The sequence below is a fragment of the Eschrichtius robustus genome, chromosome 13 (genome assembly GCF_028021215.1).
Source record: "Eschrichtius robustus isolate mEscRob2 chromosome 13, mEscRob2.pri, whole genome shotgun sequence".
In the NCBI taxonomy this organism is placed as follows: domain Eukaryota; kingdom Metazoa; phylum Chordata; class Mammalia; order Artiodactyla; family Eschrichtiidae; genus Eschrichtius; species Eschrichtius robustus.
In genome coordinates this window covers 75,073,007-75,093,366 of record NC_090836.1, presented here as the reverse complement: position 1 = coordinate 75,093,366, position 20,360 = coordinate 75,073,007, and the positions used below count along the sequence as shown (strand labels likewise).

Here is a 20,360-nt window from a genome sequence, read left to right as displayed (position 1 = left end):
AGGAGATAGAAATTGTAAACCAATTGGGAGAGCTTAGCTAAACAATTAAGACCCCTGGGAACACATTATTAAGCATACGTTCCAAGCCTGTAATGTGACTATAGATTCTTTATGTCTCAGTATGGCATGACAGGTCACAGGCTTTGTAGCTCAGGAGGAAAAAAAAATTTAAAAACCACAAAAGACTGGTGTAAGTATTTAAGTTATAACACCAGGGCTTACATAAATACAAATCAATCTTAAAACAACATTTGATATCCTCAGTCCTATGAACAAGGTAAGCACATCCAGCCTTTAAAGTCTCCGAAAAGGTGTGGTATCAAGTAAAGAATGTCTGTCCTCACATGAACTCATTGTACAGTAGAAGGATTTAAAAGTAGTTCTATTTCTAAGAAAATGTGCGAACTTGCCAAAGAGAGATATCAGATACTTTCAGGTGGCCTGAGCCCTGACTCTTACAAATATGTTTGGATGCTCAGTTCATTGACATCCTATGGTTGGATTTGGAGGGCTCTTGCACAAAACCAAAGGAGTGCAGCCAATATGTGCAATGGGATCCGTTTTATTCCATTTTTGTCCATCTCTATAATTCAGCCCTGTATAAAGTGACAAAAAAAAAAAAAAAAAAAAAAAGCCCTGAAAGGCTCAGCTGTTCTATAGCTTGTGATGTGATAGGGAAGAGTCCCTGTGAGCACACGCAGGATGCCAAATGAAAACCGATACGCGTAAGTGGCAGGGATGCTGGGCAAAAAATCATGGGCAAGCACGTCTCATACAGGGACAGCATCAGCCTTTCTTAATGCCGGGGAAGACGGAGAAGATTTTCAAGATTTTAGAAGGTACGTAGACCCACTGTCTGAGTGAGAAGTGAATATGCTTTAGGGGTTCATTGAAGTGTTTCTATGAAAGTAATTTTATGAATAAAAGATGATTAGTGGAATTCATTACGAGTTCAGAGAGTCACTGTTTTTCAGGGCGTGTTCAGGAAGTCATAGTAAAATGAGTACATAACACTAAGCAGGCAAATAGAAAACATGGGTTTCTCTTTCTGGGAAGCTGGGGGGTATTTTCTAGGAGAGAAGTTACTTTTCGCCTTTCTACCTTACACGGAATCCATGTGAAAACAGGTCGAGCCATGCTGCATCAACGCCTCATCCATTATGTCACTTCCCAGCATGCCTGTGCTTACTTTTCTCTTAGTTTCTCTGAAGCCTTACCACGTTGATGCATTACAGAACTCATGCTATTTTACAATGACTCAACTAGACCTACATAACAAACCATTTCTCAAGAATTTTCTCTTGCTATGATTCACTGGGTTTGGCTGCTTGTAGTATTTTTCTAAGATCCTCAGACTAGTTTTTTTTTTTTACATAGCATGATTGGCCATGTTTAATGTCACAGTGCATCACTATTTCACTCTTCCCACCAATGGAATAAATCAGATGTGAAAACCTGGCCAATGGGAACATCATCATCAAACAATATTTTAAAATTATTTCATGTGTTTTGGGAATGCATTCAATATCCACTGTTCAACTCATTGATCAATATTTATTACATCATTTCTATATTCTCAGGCACTGCTAGTAGCTAACTGTATTTCTCTAAATTACTAAGCAATTTATTATCTGTAATATCTGTAATATTCATTTAACAAAAACTCACGCATTTCAAATAATAGATTTTTATTTCCTTCCATGAGTCAGATATTAGGCTAAATGTTTTAGATACATTATTTCTAATCTTCCCCAAAATCTCTGCAGAGTAGGAATTATTACTCTTTTTTTAATAAATGAAGCCTTGAGACTCATAGGCACTGAGTGACACATCTAGGGTCACAAATCTAGTAGTGGGGGAGGGGTCTTCCACACCTAGACTGATGCCATAGCTCACCACTTTACATGTTAGGGGGGTTGTCTGCCAAATCTTACTGGAAAGTCTTCACGGTCAGGGAAATGTATCTTGAAATTTCACTGACTAGTATGGAGTTTTCCACGATTCATTCATTCAGTATATTTTTACTCGGCTTTTGATTAAATAAAGATCTTAGTTATTGATTTTAGGCAATGAATCAGCAAGGTTATGGGCTGGACAAGGAATGGAGCTAGAAAAAAGCCACAGGAAGGAAGATAATCTGAGAATTAAATCTATGTGCAAAAGATGAGAAGATCTAGACACAGATGATCACTGTGACTCTAGAATTTGAAAATTCTCCTTAGTTGAGAAAATTCTCCATGGAGAAATCAAATATTCACAAAGTGACCTAGATTCTTTCTTCCTCCCGCTCTCCCTCCCTCCCTTCTTTCTTTTCTTCTTTCCACGTTAATTAATTACTGATATGCAAGGTTCTGTGTTTGATGCTGAGACTACAATGATGAATCCTAGAAGACACGCATGTAAGGAGATAATTATAAAATATAATCAATCCTTTACCAGGTCCTAAGAGAGCAAAAACGGCAGTTGAAAATTGCCAAGGTAGAGAATTAAGTAAAGAGAATTAAGCAAATTATATGTGTGTGTGTGTGTATATATATCCAAAATTTTAGTCATATGTATTATATATATATATATATATATATATATATATATATACACACACACATACATAATGAAGGTATATATACACAGTATTTGCCTTAGGAAAGAAAGTTTCTTGAGAGCATGCATGATGTATTCTATTTAATGTTTTAAAATTCATCCACTGAACTTGATAATTCATCCACTGAACCCTGATAACTGATCCTTACTAAATACCTAAATCACTTTCTTTGGTGAATGCCTAAGCTGACAATTTCTTATTCTCTTCAGCTTTATTTTATCTGAGTTTTAAATTTTTTATTTATGTTGAAATTCTACTCAAGACCTCTAATAACAGCCACAATACTTGTACAATGTCTATCGCTTTTCAATTTTCAAAGTATTGTCACATAACTATCTATCTTTTTTCCCTTTTAACAGACTGTGTTCTAACTTTTCAGGTGATTAGACAGAGGTCATTGAAGGCTCTGTGACTTCCTTATGGTCACTCAGCTGGGAAAGGGACATTTAAATCCTGGGCTTATGAGCCCACAGCCCATGACATTTCATTGACTCTATGAGAAAGAATTTAAAGTGAGACCCTCACATTTCATAAGTCCAAAAATTTTCCTTCCACTCTAACAGAGTAAAGCAGCAGTGTGGGCTTTGTAAACAGTCAGACCTGGAGCCACTCTTTACCAACTGTGAGTCTTTGGTAGAGTTACAATAATAGGTTTCTTAGAATTATTAATAAATTTCTTAGATTATTAATCTAAGTTTCAGAGTCTTCATATTTTGAAAAGTGAATAATAACTACCTCTGAAGTGTTGCACAGATGACAGGAGATCACATGAGGGGCTAGCCCACCTAGGCTCCCCAAAATGGAAGGCATTACTATTATCAGAGCAGCAGTCCATGTGAGTTAAGGCAAATCCAAGAAGGAGTATTGTATATTTAATCTGCTCAAGGAGGCATCAAGGAAGAGATGGAAATTAAATTGGCCTTTAGAGGAAGATAAGCTTTAGGTTGGTCAAAAAGGGAATTCCAGACAGAGGAGAAGCACAAGTAAAGACAGGAAGGAGAATGGTGAAAAACAGAGGCAAATTAGATGACCAGTCTGATCAGGGAATATTTATGTTGAGGAATCAAGAAATTAAGGCAAAACAGTGAAAGGAAGTTAATTGAAGGGGGCTTGGATTCTGCATTGAGAAAACATGACTTTTAATTTGCCTTCTACCAACTTCTGAAGCAGGGGATAACATAATAGAAGTGATGTTTTTGGAAAAGAGCTCAAAATCTTAGCATAGGTTGGATAGGAAGTATTTGAAACAGGAACTAGGACATAGGTTATTGCAATCACTAGTACAGATGTGAAATGATCAGCTTAGCCTAGCAGAAAACAGACATAATGTCTTCTGGTGTGTCTCCTCAGGGCTCCCACAGGAACTTCAAAAAATCAACACTTCCAAGCCGCCTCAAATATGACTTGCATCCTCTATTCTCTATCACTGTCCCACCAAGAATTTTGTCACCCCAATCTAGGAATTATCCTTAACTTTATATTATCCCATCATGTCAACCATTCAGCCATAAAATCCTGTCAGTCCTGCTTTGTAATCTCCTCTCTTTCAACCTCATGGCCACTGCAAATATTCACTGAGCATCTACTCTGAAGTAGGCACCAGGGTACAGTGGTGGACATGTGGCTTAAAGTCTAGCACAGAAGGCAGACATTGAGTAGATATCCTGGGTGTGATCATTGCTACAACAAAGTACAAGATCCTATTGTATGTCACAGGGCTGTATATCCTGATCTGAAGGGTAAATGAAGGTTTTTCTGGAGAAGTGACATTGAAACTGAAATCTAAAGGATGAAAAGGAGTTAAGTGATCAAAGAAAAGTAAAAAATTCCAGAAAGATGGAATAACATCTGCAATGGTTCTGAGTTAGTCAAGGACGTGGCATGTGTAGAGAAAACAGACAATTTCATGAAACTAAGAGTGTGTCTTTTGCTGAACTACGAATAATTTTCTCATTTTTTTTCCTTCTCTCTTGCACTACTCTCATCAGCTTTCTGCCTTGCTGCTAGAGTGACCTTTCTAAATTTAAAACTCATTACGTTACAGATTCCACAATGGTTTCCCACAGTCTACTTAGTAAAGGTCAAAAACCCAGTATGATGAGGGGATCCTTCAGCTTCCTGTCATTTGCCTTACTTCCACCCCCTCCAACCGTAAGTGCCAAGGATACTATTTATGGCTCTTCAAAAAACTCATGCCTGTTTACCTACTTATGTCTTTGCCAAATGCTGTTACCCCAACCTAGAATGCCTTTGTCTGTTTGGAAAACTCCTACTCATCCTTTAATGGAACTCATATGCCACATTCTCTAAACCAGAGGTCAGCAAACTGTAGCTGATGAGTCATAATCCAACCCTCTGCCTGTTAACGGATGACCTATGAGCTAAAAATGGTTTACATAGTTTTTAGACACTGAAATAAAATGAAAAGAATAATATTTTGTGACATGTGAGAATTACATCAAGTTCAAATATCAATGGCTATAGATGTAGTCTTATTGGAACACAGTCTTGCTCATCTGTTCACTTACTGTCTATGGCTGCTCAATAAATAATTACTGAATAAACAAATGAATGTGAATGGGGTCATGGCCATGGCAGGTGAGAATGAATGTGGATTGTGTTGAGCGCTAAATTGATATTTAATATTCATATCACAAATTTGTGCTACTTTTCTTTATGACTTTTAGCTGAATTTTAAAAATGCAATAAAACTAGGAATCATTTTCATTCAAATGCCAGAAAATATGAGATGTTTGATTAAACAGGAGGGGCTATACTGGATGTAAGCTCCAGTAACTAACTCTGAACTTTTATTAGCTTGAGGACAATCTTCTGATTTTTATAGGAACCATTCTGGGCAGTATATTCACTCTTGCTGATGGCTTTGTGTGCTCTTGGGCCAACTTCTCTTTTCATCTTTTTTTGCTACTAACTCATTTGTCTTCTGCACATGAGGCTGCATTTAACTTGGCTGAAAAGCAAGAATAGACATTACCACAATATAAGGAATTAAAAAACATCCCTGCACTTAAAAGAAACACATACACAGACACACACACACACACACAGGAGGCCACAGAGTACACAGGGGAGATATTTTTCTCAATTGTTAATACAATGGAGAGCCCAGCTTTCGCCTAGTGATATGTCTCTTACTGAGATTTAGAACAGGTTGGTCATTTTCATTGAAATGTTAGAATGGGAGCTTCAGAAATCTATTTCCTTGAAGGATTTATGAAGCCCCCTGGGAATTAATTCATTCTGAGCAAAAAGAGACATGGGGGAACAAGTTTAGGGCAGTAGCAGAGCTTCAATGGTCACAGAGGAGAGGTAACTCTGAAAACAGCAGGTCTTTGCTCTTTCTAATTGCCTATCAGACCAGCCCCATGGATTCCTGTCTAGTCCCTACACATGAATGTTAAATCTGAAAGGACAGTTTCTCAGGATCTTGGTATCACACTGAACCATAAGCAGCATTGCTTTAGGTCTTCTTCAAGGCAGTGCATGGGGAAAAAAAAGGTGGGAGCAGGGGAAGGAGAAAGGACTTCTCTCCCATTTGGCAGACTTGAGTTTAAAACAGATCTGTGCTTCAGTGTCAGTGACAGAGGAACAGGCTGTGGCCTCACCACATACAGAGGTACCTGCAGAGGAGCTCTGAGTGAAGAAAGCTGTGCCCAATACACGTGTCAGCAGAGTCTGCACATGGGTGTATGGGAACACATAAGAGGGGTGTCCAAACTGGGAAGGTGGAAGGTTTCATAGAGGATGGTCTAGCTAACTGAGACCTACACAAAGGAGTTGGAGGTGGAGGAACATCTACTACAAAGGCTTGGCTGTGATGAAGATCATAGCTTATTTGGAGAACTGCAACTCATTTAATTCTGACTACAACACTATGAAGTGGGTACAATTATCACCTCCATTTACAAATGAGAAACTGAGGCATAGAGAAGTTAAGTAACTTGTCCTAAACTGCATAGCTAGAAAGTGGCAGATCTAGGCTCTAACCCCAGGCAGTCCGACTCCCAGGTCTGTCATTCTAACCTCCACTGTATAACATTAGTAGTTAATTGCCACCTTTAATTAAACACGTATTATAAGCCATATACCATAATAAGTACGTTATATGTATTATCTGATTTAAGTATGATCCAGTTATTTCTTGCTTTGTAACTTACATAACTCACTGGCATGCTGCGAAGTTAGAGCTAGCCAGGAATAAGGACCAGGAACCTTAGTTCTGCTTTGGGTGTCTCTGTGTGGCCTGGGCATCCTCAGAGCTCATGACTGGGTTTCAAGGTCAATAATCCCAAGAAAGAATCAGGTAGAAGCTGTGTTACTTTCTATGACATGCCTCAAAATTCACATAGCATCGCTTCCACCATATTCCGTTGCCTAAAGAAGTCATAAAGGCCGGCCCAGGTTCAAGGGGAGGGAGGTAGACTCCACCTCTGCATTGCAGGTTCTGGAAGTACATGTGAGACCAAGAATATTGTTGCAGCCATTTGGGAAAAATATATTAGTATGTAATATCTGATTTAATCTTCATAATAAACCTATGATGTGGGTCTTATTGCCTTGATTTTGAAGATGAGAACCCAGGCTCAGAGAGATTAAGTAACTGGACCACCACTACGTAGCTGGTACATGGTGGGAGAGAGAGCATGTTTCTCATCAGAACTCCATGCTTTGTACCATCTTCAGCTTCAGGTGTTGCCTCCTTAAGCCTTCCCTAACCACTACTTTCTCAATAAAATTAATTACTTCTGCTCTGTAATATTTCATGATCTTTTTGCATGTATCTGTTATTTTGTGTATGAAAAGGTAGGGTTTTAGAATATGCTATTAAAGCACATGAACTTTGGAACCAAACTTCTTGGATTCAAACCTCAGCCCTGCCACTTCTCACTAGTTGTTGAACTATAGATGGTCACTTGGCCTCTCAGTTTTCTCAACTCCAAAATAAGAATAATAATACCACCTTCCTATACAAGTTGTGAAGAATAAGTGAGATAATTGTAAACTGCTTAGAACAGAGCCTGGCACATAGTAATTGCTCTTCAAGTGTTAACTATTATTCTGGATTTAATTATTTGAATGTCTGCTTCTCCTGTGAGATGGTCAGCTTTGAAGAATAAGGCTCCATCTTATTCTTATTTGCTCCGGCATTTAGTCCAGGACCTCAATATATACTAATTGTACTAGATAGAGGGAATTTTGCCACCTGACTTGTTCTGCTCAATGGGTCCTTGCATTTCAAGTAATAAATGCTTTTTTCCCCAAATTCTTCTTTAGGATAAAGGCATATTTAGAAGTAAACAAAATGTTATTAAAAATTTAGTCACAAAAGCAGATGTCCATCATATATTTAAAATTATTCTTATATTCTATAGCTCTTACATCTACTTCTTTAGTTACAATTTTTTTTTAATAGCTAGAAGAGACATTAGAAATCATCACTGACATCTCCCTTATTTTATAAAATATCAGAGAGGTTAACTATTTTTTCATTGATAAATTAGTGGTAAAGCTCAGACTAAATCCAGGACACCTAATATCCTTGTTTGATTCACTTCCTCCACTCCATTTACTCAAAGAGAAAAATATATCAATGCAATGACTGAGAAACTCAGTAACATTAATTATTTAATAAAAATAGTTTTTGAGCACTCACTCTATGTAGGTGCCATGCTAGGTTCTGGCAATGTGAAAAGAATGAGTCACAGTCATAGTCCTCAAAGATAGACATGTTGAAGAAGACAGGCATGAGCACAGACAACCTCCACACCACATGAGAAGCCCATACCAGCCCATGATAACTGGTACAGTGTGCTTCTGGCGGAAAAAAGTAAATCCAAATTCTAAGAGAGGAATCCAGGGTAGTTACGCAAAAGAGGTTAACATTTGAGTTGTGTCTTGAAAAATGAAGAGCCTTTCACCAGAGGGTGGAATTCTAGACAACAGAAACAACATAGATCAATCATCACATGCTCATGTAAAAGCCACCGTGGGCCAGGACATATGCTGCATACTAGAATACAAGAGTGAGCAAGACAATAATAAGGTCTCTGCCTGTGTGCATCTTTTATCCTACTGGGAATTCGAAGGGTTAACTACAGGTGATTTGTCTTTTTAAAGTACAATAAAAATCTTTGTTAAGGAGATTTAATTTGAGCATAGAGAGGACAAAAGAGAAGCAAGGCTACTTCCTTTGGAAGTGACACTGAAGTTAAAGCCTGGAGGCTGATAGGAGAATTAACTACCCTAAGTGGATTAAGGAGCAGGAAGAGCATTAAGAGACAATACCACAGTCTAATGGCCCTGAGGCACTATCAGCTGTGCATAAAGATGAGCAGGGTTTGCACATAAACAATAGGGACAGGAGTGACCTAAGATGGCTTTAGAGAGGGTCGGTGGAGGAGGGGGTTGGTTAAGGAATATACCCATGAGCAACAGTCAATGAAGCCATTGAAGGATTTAAAAAGAGAGAAGGGAAATGATCGAATTTGTAATCTTAAAAATCACTCTGACTACATGGACAAAGCCACAAGGTTGTGAAAGACACGGCACACTCAGGAATTGAAGCTAATTTTATAAGGCTAAAGTTTAGGGCCTGAGGTGGAGCATCTCAGGAAATGCAGGCTGGAGTCAGACCCTGGAGGAAGTTCCTTTCATCTCAGGGTAGGACTTGTGCATTTTATCCAGCAGGAAATAGGGACATCTTGAAGATTTACATACAGGAGAATAAAACATGCAGACCATAAGAATCATGCCAAAAAGACTCATGTGTATTCAGGATATTGCAGTTACTAGTATAGATAATGGATTGACAGGTTATATAAATATTTTATATAAGTTGGAAAGAAAAGAAACCTGTGTACTTCAGTTAACCAGAACAGCCTAGTTTCTGCCTTCCAGTTAATTGAAATTTGTTGAGGACCTCAAATGTAAAAAGAAACAAACTCTGACATGGCAGAGAAGGGCAACAAAGACCTTCCTATATAATGCCTGGTGGGATGGACTTTCTGGTAAACCTTGTGTGAGCTCCCAAGGATATGCCTGGGCACATACCAGAATAGTGCCTGCCTATGTGATGCAACCAAATGCTGCCTGTACTTGTTGCAATTTCACTTTGTGCCTCTGGGTGGTAATTAGAGATTGTTTGATCTTAGTCAATAAAATACTATTCAATTTCCCCTGAAGACATCAGAGATGTATAGTAAAAATATTTTCCCATGCCACTATTTGAATTTCAAGCATACATTTCTACTCATTTAATTTCCAGCTACTTACACAGGCTCTTTAACATACAGACTAAGGGCAAATTAAAAATACAAGAACATTACTCATGTTTCTGGAGGTCAAGATGGATGGATGTTCAGTAAATTACACCTACTCTCATGAAAGTTGTTGTTGATGAAGGCCATGAAGGTTAACTTCTTGATCAATCTACACTGGCTGTATCCAGGGACACAGTCTATGTTCTAAAGCTTGTATTAAACAGATAATGCAAGAAACACCTACGTTCAGAACTTGAGAGGTACCTTTGAAAATTCAATGAAATCTTAATATAATAATTCTCTCCATAGTTTGTTTTATATATATCATGGTGCAAATTCTGACCCTCGATTCATTATAACCCTTCAGAGTCTCTCTGTAAAACTGGAAGCTGCCCTTTTTCACACCTCCTGTGTTATCACAAAGAGGTGCCATTCTATTTAACAATTTATGAGATTGCTAGTTGTAAATGCACTTGTAGCAGTGGTAGACTTGGGAGAGCAACAAAGATCTCATGTTTGTCCAATGATTAAATAATTAAAGCTCATCAATACATTCACAAGGAATAGGAAAGAAAATCACACCCTGAACTCAGTGCCATTGCCACCTTGGAAATGTGAATCAGTTTGTATCCTTGTTAATTTGGTGAAATATACAGCTCTAAATTTGGATTGTTTTCTGAAAATAAACAGGACATATTCTGTTTACTTCACTACACTGTATTATATGACATGAAGTAGCAGGTTAAATAAATACAATTTTTAAATGTAAATGATACTATTATTATATGTCCAGTAAAAAATGTCTTTAAAACAAGTGAAAGAACTCACGTTTTGTGTCAAATGCCTTCAAATTACCAGAATCTCTCAAGATTATATTGATTCTAGTAAGTTTGGTAAAGGATATAATTGACATAATTTGTAGTAAAAGTTGAAATAATATTCTGAAAATGCATTAGCAATAGTGTTAAGATTTGAATTCATTCATCAGTATAAAAAGCATTAAAATGCTTTGTTTTGCTTTGTTTCTGAGAAATACAGACTAGCACCAAATCAAGAGAAGTATGGCAGCCCCACTTTCAAAAGGCATATATCCTTGAGAAAATTAGATATGTATAGAAAGTTAAGTAATAGAATGGTTGAATAGTTACAGATCATATAAGACCATAGAAAAATGGATATCATGATGCAAATATGTGATTAAAATGGGAATCCAATTAACATTAAATACATTAAGTGCTATGAGGTCACACTACTGAGGGAAGTCTTGGTGTTGCCAAGAAAACTTCACAAGGAAGTTTGAAATTAATGATCATTAAAGCACTGGTAGGAAATGGGCATGTGGAGAAGCTAAGGAAAGGCTCTTAGGAAGGGAGAGGTGGAAAAAATGGGGGCTAGTGTGGTGTAACAGACACCCAGGGCAAAGAGGAGAGGGGAATCCAGTATTAATATCAGGTAGTGACAAATTAGTCTGGATACAATCATCTAGATTCAGATATTTATGAAGAGGAATAGTGAGAAGTAAGATGGAATGTTAAATTGAGGAAAGTATGGGACTCCTTCAGTCAAACTCTTATTGAAAATTTCCACTGAATGATAGTCTTTCACTTTTGACCTTTGGTGGTGTATGGACTTCTGGTAGATTGTGCTAGATGTCTTTAATTCCCTGTTCACTCCATCTTCTCATATACAGAATCAAAATGTGGAGCTTTGTACGAACTGGTTTTTTCAAAAGGAGTCTGCAGATAACTATGAAATCAATTTCTGGAATGCACATCTCAGTTTGTCTTTTATCTTAACTGTCTACTGGGCATTTATGAATTGAAATCCTGCTACTCCTTCCTCTAATCAGGTCAAAAATGAAATTCTTCTCCATTCTGGATGCCCATTTTCCCTGTACTTGTCAGAGATGCTGCAAGGCAGTTTCATCATCACAGCTGCCTGGGCTCTTCTCCCATATATAAAATGACACTATAATTGATCATCTAAGTGAAAGGAGTGCTATCAATAACTACATGGACACAACAGATATAAACTGGTTGTTCCTGGGAAACCAGGGTTAACAGTCACCCTATTTAATCTTTCTGTCATTCAATTCTGACAATTCTTTAATTCTCTTGATTTTTCATTGCTTCTGCCCCCATCCACACACTGATTTCAATCACACCCTCCTCACTTTCTTGCTAATCTCTCCCTTGTGAAAAATATACCCAAAACTCCATTTCTGGCACCAACATCTTGCTCAAGAACCTACAGTGAATGTGCAGTGTTTCTCTCCCAAAGAATAAACTACTCTTTTTAGCTTTTTATGACCAGTTTGACCTGCATCTATCCACCTCCTGTTATGTCCTAACCACAGCCATGGAGTCCCCAGAAGTATCCTTTTCCTTTTTCTTTTTTTATGCTTTTGCAAATGCTACTTGGCCAGCCTAGAATGTTCACATCTACCCACCATGCCTTTCTATGTTTTTCTTCTAATCAAGTTGCTGTATAATCTTTAAGAAAGGAATCAATCCTCCTTCCTTTCTTAGAGCCTCCTCTGATACTGAACTCTCCTCCAAACTGCTTAATAACCTTGCATCTAAATCCTTGATCAACCAATAAGCTTTTGCAATAGCACTCCCTTTTGCTACCACGATTATAGGTTTGTGTTCCTAAGCAAATTTCTTTAGCTCAATTGTTAATTCCTTGATGATACAGAATAGGGTGTCATATGTCATTCACATAAAGTGTGTTTTCAAATATATGATGAGAAATGTGTCTTTCCCATCAAAATCGCTTCCAGTTCCCCTCCTGCCTGCTCTCCCTTTGGCCACTTCTAGAAAGCAAAGCAAGATAAAAAAGCAAAGCACCTGTTTATTATTTCATATTTATCTACCTGATAAAATCTAAAGTACTGGCATACTCTCCTTACTAAATAAAATAAATTCCAACACATGGCAGTATTAGTGTTCCATGTCTTCAGTGTCTATGCCCAATTCAGCCAAATCATTCTCAGAAAGACAAGTTGTTTGCTTTCCCATGCATAATAGATTCATATATAAAAATTTGCTGATGGAGATTATTCCTGGTGAAATTTAAATCTGGCACTGTTCCCTGTGCTTTCATATTATTCTACCTTTCAATTTGAATGCCTTATGTAAACCTAGAGCTAGCAGCAGAGTCTCTGCTGGATCCTCCCTTTGGCTTGCTGGTCTAGCTGTTTACCCCCAGCCTCTGTTTTCCAGTCACAGTGGTTCTTGAATCAGTGTCTGTGATACACGGAACTGAGGGTGGCTCAGAAACTCTAAACTTCAGGAAGCAGGAACCACCTTTCCAGGTTACTATGAGGCCAACACCAACATGGCTCCTTCCCAAAGTTTGAAAGTAGGGGGATAGGGAAAAGCACTTTGCCTTGCTCTTTCTCTCAACTTCTAGAACATGCCTTACTCTTTGAGTCCTATTCAGGAAGAGAGCAAAACTTGATATCCCCTTGAAGGATATTTTATCCTATCTAAAAGTGTCATAAGACATTCGGTCCACACAAAAATGTCCTTAAAATCTGGTCCTGTCCAAAACATCCGTAAGACATGTGGTTCATGCCAAAAGGTCCTTGAAATTTGGTCCTATCCAAAATGTCCATGAGCATATTTGGTCTGTGCCAAATGATTTGGGACAGGACCAAATATCAAAGACCTTTTGGTATGGGCCAAATGTCTTATGGACACTTTAGACAGGACCAAGTATCTGTTAAGCTTGATATCCTACTTCTGATTTCCATTTTCTTTTTCCCAGTCCCTGGACATGAAAAAGGGGTAAGCTTTTTTTTCTCTAGCTACCCTTTTTCTTCCCAATTTTAACAGTGGACTGGGCACTCTAAGAACTGGAGTCCCTAGGTTTTGGCCCTTGGCATATTGAAAGAGAGCACATCCTCCTTACACATAAAGCCAGCCTCTCATCAGTATTATCTTACAAAGAGGCTAAGTCTCAGTCTTCTCCTGCTGTAAACCAGATTTTGCAGAGCAAATTAAGACCCAGCACTTTAATATTTGAAAATTAAATATCTGGATTTATTACGCATGAATTAGATAGAATACTTCTTTTTTCTAAATGACAGAAAAAATTCTTCCCAAATGTACTTCTGTGTGAAGGCACTGGTTTTCATAATTAAATCCTAATAGTGTGTAGCTATAAAGTTATATTTTTTATAGAGTCATATGTCATATGTGTGGTTATAAAAATGCAAAGTTCAAGCTTCAATGTTCGATGCAGTTACCCTACATGTCTTAAAAGAAGTTAAAAATACCAGCTTCCTATATATCATTATTCTGAGCAATAATTGTTGTTACTATTACTTATCTATTGTACCCTAAAATTTTTTGCTCAGAACAATGACATTAATAATATACTGCTGGAATTTTAAGAAATGAAAGCAGCCTGCTAACTCTTTCATTACTCTCTCTTTTCCTTTTAATTCAATGCTCATTCATTCAGCATTTATTAAAAACCTACTTTGAATCAAACCCTTCATGGGGTGAAGCAATAGAGACGAAAGGTAATAAACATAGGTTCTCTACTAGAGGAGCTCACATATTTATTGTTTTTGCTATACTCCTCCTTACTTTCATTTAATTTCATAATATAATATCTTCCCAAATATATAGCAAGTATTTCTCTGAATGAGTACAAATGAATAGCAGAGTCTAATAGAAGTCATTACCCCAAAACAGTAATGCTCCACTATTCATTCATATGTTCAGTTGTTCATTCAAATTTTCATATGTTCATTTGTTCATTCATTCATTCAGGAAATGTTATTAAAGCAGTTACTGTGAGTTAACTGCTTTAGTTGGCCTCTGGGCATAAGCCATATATCTTGGCCTTCAAAGTGATGCCAGTCTACTGACTTAGTGTACATGATAGTGCCATAATAAAGGATTATGAATATGAGACGGGGTGGGTGTTGGGGGTGAGATGGGAACCCTTCACAGAGGAATGGATAACGTGAATTGATGTTGAAGGAAGAGAAGGTCATAAAATATTTAAGTAGGGAGGGGCAGTCTCGTTCAAGTGAATTGTATACACAGAGGCATGGAGGCTGAGAAAACGTAATTTTTTTAAGCTTGGAATGTAAAGTATGTCAAAGAGCCTACTGCAGTTTTGTTGGGCATAAAAATGTGCCCAGTGAAAACACGACATTCCCTAGCCTTCCTTGCAAATAAGGGTGAAGAACAGCAGTGCAGCCCAGGCCTGGTCAGTGAGTTAAAAGTGTTCCTTGTCAAGTGAGGCTCCAGGCAAACTCCTTAAAAGCAGAGCTGGCTCAGCTGGGATGGGCCTTTTGCCCTTTTCCCTTCCTGTTCTCCCTGCCTGGAATGTAAACATGATGCCCAGAGGAAGGACAACGTCATATCACCACAAGGTAACAAGCAAGTGCTAAGGATGGTTGAGCAGAAAGATGCAAGGAGCCTGCAGCCCCAAGATAGGAGAGAACAGCTCTGTGGACCCTGCACAGTCTATCACAGACTTCTCACCACCAGAGGGGAAATGCCTTAAGTAGTTTTAGTTAAGCCATTGTTTTTCAGATTTGTGTTACTTGGGCAAACTGATGGTGTGAACCTGAGCAGACTAGACGAGGCCAACCATAAGGAGCCCTGCACAGTTGTAGAGTTTGAACTGTGTCTGGTAGAGGTTCTTTTTTTTTTAATTTAAGAAAAGATCAGTTTATTAAAAGACCATAACCTCTTAAAATCACAAATGTAAAACCATTAGGGAACCAGGCGGCTCGTGGGGGCCATGTGGAGATGCAAACACATAGCACTTCTTCCTCTTTCTGCTTCTGAATGTCAACCAGTAAGTTATTTACCTGAACTCTTTTTTTTTTTTTTTTTTTTTTTTAATTTTTATTTATTATTTATTTATTATGTTTATTTTTTTTGGCTGTGTTGGGTCTTCGTTTCTTTGTGAGGGCTTTCTCCAGTTGCGGCGAGTGGGGGCCACTCTTCATCGCGGTGCGCGGGCCTCTCACTATCGCGGCCTCTCTTGTTGCGGAGCACAGGCTCCAGACGCTCAGGCTCAGTAGTTGTGGCTCACGGGCCCAGTTGCTCCGCGGCATGTGGGATCTTCCCAGACCAGGGCTCGAACCCGTGTCCCCTGCATTGGCAGGCAGATTCTCAACCACTGCGCCACCAGGGAAGCCCTACCTGAACTCTTTATGTTGTTTTTTTTGTAGAGGTTCTTAAACTCCAGTATGTTTGAGAACCACTGGAAGTGTCTGTTAAACACGCACTTTTCTGAGCCACACCCTCACAAATTCTGATTCTGATTCTAGCAGTCCGGGTGGCACACAGGAATTTCAACTTTAGTTTCTGATGCTGGTCCTAAGACCACATTTAAACAAACAAACCAAACCCCACAAATGACAAAAAAATAAAAATTTTCTCAAATGTGTGGAAGTGGAGCAGTTGATGCATTTGATGCACTGGGTAGTCTTTCTGTTTCTCTTTCTCTTCCTTCCCATTTTCCTACCACTCATGGGGACACAAAACTGCTGCCCACAGTTTACAAATCCATATCTGTGACATCTATGTTCAGGCATAAGATTGATGAAGAAAGTATTTTATGTTTCATTAGTAGTAGTTCAATAGTTTCACTATTTCCTTAAATAGCACTTATCAAACTACTGTTCTAAGAACTTTAACAAGTACTAACTCATTTAATTTTTATAAAACTCTACATGGTAGGAACTACTATTACCCCAACTCATAGATGTGAAAACTTAGCGACAGAGATGGTAAACAGCTAGGTCACACAGCTATTAAGTGACTATGCTGCATCTCTAATCCTTGGCCATCATAGACTTATTATTTGCAGTTCCAACTACTTATCAGTGATCACAAAATTTCCATGATTTATTCAACTATAATGAGAATAAAGACATTACTACCCCTTTCTTGCTCTCCGGCCATCGTGGCAGCTGCTCTTGGTTGGGGGCATACCGCACCTAAGGCAGGAAGACGGTGGCCACAAAGAAGACGAAAAAGTCACTGGAGTCGATCAACTCTAGGCTCCAACTGGTTACAAAAAGTGGAAAGTACGTGCTGGGGTACAAGCAGACTCTGAAAATGATCAGACACGGCAAAGCGAAACTGGTCATCCTTGCCAACAACTGCCCAGCCTTGAGGAAATCTGAAATAGAGTATTATGCCATGTTGGCCAAAACTGGTGTCCATCACTACAGTGGCAATAATATTGAGCTGGGCACAGCATGTCGAAAATACTACAGAGTATGCACACTGGCTATCATTGATCCAGGTGATTCTGGTATTATTAGAGGCATGCAAGAACAGACTGGTGAAAAGTAAATCATGTACAATTTTTCTTTAATAAAATTGGCCAGAACCTGTTTTAAAAATTAAAAAAAAAAAAAGACATTACTACCATATGGCTCTTCTGAGACATAAACATCTGGAGAAACAAAGATTTTGTAATGAAAGCATCTAGCATAAATTTATATCGCATGGGCTGTGATGTTGGTTTTGATAAGCAAGTTACCTTGCTAGCCTAGCTAATCCCCAAACATCTGTTTCTTAGTTTCTTAATTTCTGGGTTTTATGAATTTGATAATACTCAAAATTTACTTTGGAGCTGTAACCAAAGTAAATATTATGGGTCTACAGTAGCATTTCCCCAAATATTTTTTCTCTTAAACATTTGTTCCACAAGATGCTAGATTTTAAACAGCCTTCCTGCTTAAATAAATTTGAAAAATATTAGGCTATACAAAGTCTTTACTACAGGATTTATCAGAACCTGAATATGAACAAGCCCATTGTAAATCTGCAAAAGAGAAATATATATAGCATTTTCCCAAACTTTGACCACAGAGGCCTTTTTCTCCTGGGTTTTTAGTGGTAGTGTTGTTCCACAGAACACAATTCTGGAAATGATTTCTTACTGTGCATTCAAATTTAAGATTTTTATTTTGTTCAACTTGAAGTAACATATTTTGACAGAACTATTCATAAAAGATTTTTGCAAGCTGTGGGTATGTGTAGTCATGTAGATCACAGAATAGAGGAAGAATAAAAAGAGAGAATGAACACCTGTTAAATATAACTTTCCTTACCATCACAAGAGAAGTATTGTTTAATTTCTAAATATTCATATTAGTTTCTAAATTCCTTATAATCTGTTTTAGCATTTTGCTCTAAAATTTTTCTATTCCTGCCTTTGAAGTGTTCTGTTGTTTTCCCTTTGAGCTCTTCAAGATCTAGTGTTTCGTGTATTTCCCTGCTCTTTTTTCTTTCTCTAATCATAAAGCTATAACTATAAAACATAAACGAGAGATTCATCACCTTCATCCAGCCAGGAGACATCTTTTTTCATCATCTGAAGTAAGAGGGAGAAGCAATCTTTATGTATGCAGGATAAAAATCAAACCATATTTTTCTTAATGAGCTAAATAAGCGGAGAAATGCTTCTTATTGAGAAACTGTATGGTAAAGAGTAAATAAATATGGCTGAACTTCTATGCTAAGGAAAATGCTCTCATTAATGTTGGTGCTTTACCATTTCAGTTTCGTCAAACAGGAAACACGATTTTAATAATTTGATTCTGTAAACTCAAAACTCTGAAAGGATTGCTGGATTTAAGAAGAGGTGCAATAAAGCATTCATTATGAATATTTTTCAATTAAATATTTCAGCTGTTTGAAAAAAGAACTTATCATTTACAGGTAGTAAAGGACTGATTAAGTCAACCAATTTAGTCTGGCTCATCTGTGGGCTTACTATCAAATCATTTACTTTTCACACAGTCTGATTAAAAATATTTCTCAACTGAATTCAGATTTTCTCTTCTCTTTGGGGAATATGTTTTTTAGGGAATGAATACTTTGGAGTATTATTCTCATGCTCCTTACTCTTCCCTGTGTATGAGTGTGTTTGAGTGTGTGTGTGTGATTTCTTTCTTCTGTTTTTATTGTTAAAAGGTCACTTTTTTAATATGTGAGATTTGTGTTCATTATTTTATTTTTTAAGAAAGGAGATAGCTATATATTATTAACATTAATTACTACTGTTTTTCACTCATTTCCAAATATGTCATGTAAAGAGGATACAAAGATGAATTAAAAGCACTCCAATTTACCCAAAGAAATAGTCTATCCTTTGCATAGATAAGCAGTAACAGAATTACAAATCCTATCCATTAAATTATAAGGTGTCCTCTAATAAAGCAGAGTGCTTACTTCTCCAATCTCTTTGAACAAAAATTCCCAATCCTCTGTTTACTGTGATGGAATATAGATTAAATGAAATCCAGATATTGGCATATTCTTCATGTCTTCTGTCCTAAGCCCCATATCTTTCTATAGGTATCACCAAACTCTGGTTTCCTAACAAAAAAATGGTCATCTCATACAAATAATTAATCAATCTACCAAAGTTTTTCAGTGTCCTGTTGGAAATGTATCTAAGACCAGCTGGGTGAGTCGGAGCATAATGCTAAAAGGCCAATGTCTTATAATCCCAATCAATCAAAGAACAACATATGAGATATATACTATGTACTTGTCATGACATAATCAGTAATTGGTGTTCCAGGCTAATTTTTCATTGAGATTAGTTACCTTTTTGCTTGAACTTAGCTTGGATTTCTAACCAGAGCCAATTGCCTCATAAATGCATACCCAAGAAATAAGTGGCAAATCATTGTTTTTATCTAGATTGTTTAAAGTTTGGATTCAGAATTTGTATTTTAGTCTTAAATCTATATAGCTAATTATTATTACATCAACAGTTGTTGATGTCTAGGGCTGTGCCTTTCAATATATAGGACACTAGCTATATGTAGCTACTGGGCACTCAAAATGTGGCTAAGTACGAAGTAAAATGTGCTGCAAATGCAAAATATATACTAGATTTAGAAGACAATACAAAAAAAAAAAAAAGAATGTAAAACACCTTACAATCAAATAAAAGGATGTAAAGCTTTTTATTTGACTAAGTATTGACATAATAATGTTTTGGATATATTGGGTCATAAATAAAATATACTATTAAGATTAATGATTGTCATCTGTTTTTGGTTTTGGTTTTTTTGTCTGTTTGCTTTTACTGTTTCTACTGTTTTAAGTACTTATGTCGCTTGTATTGTGGCTCACATTATATTTCTCTAATACATTTAACTTCCAAATGTAGAGCTGTATATTTCACCAGCAGTGTTCTAGAGCAGTGCTTTGTTTATAAAATATTTGAAATAGTACTATTAGTTAATATTTTTAAGAGGCTGAAAGTATTGTATGATCAGTAATTTTACAGAGACAATAAAAACTGAGAATTTTAATTTAAATTTGGTTAAAAGACTTTAATTTTTAATAAATTCACCAATTAACTTTGGATAAATGTATACTAAGAAAACATTATTTTTTTAACCACAATCTCTATTTGTTTACAAAATAAATAAGAATTTTTCCCCTAATTAAAATATGTAAGTTCCAAGG

At 37.1% G+C, this 20,360-nt stretch overlaps 1 pseudogene; it reads left to right on the top strand.

Annotated features, from left to right (window-relative positions):
- The first annotated feature begins 738 nt into the window (after nucleotides 1–738).
- LOC137775841 (large ribosomal subunit protein eL30 pseudogene) lies at nucleotides 739–17,219 on the top strand (annotated as a pseudogene).
- The last annotated feature ends 3,141 nt before the right edge of the window (nucleotides 17,220–20,360 follow it).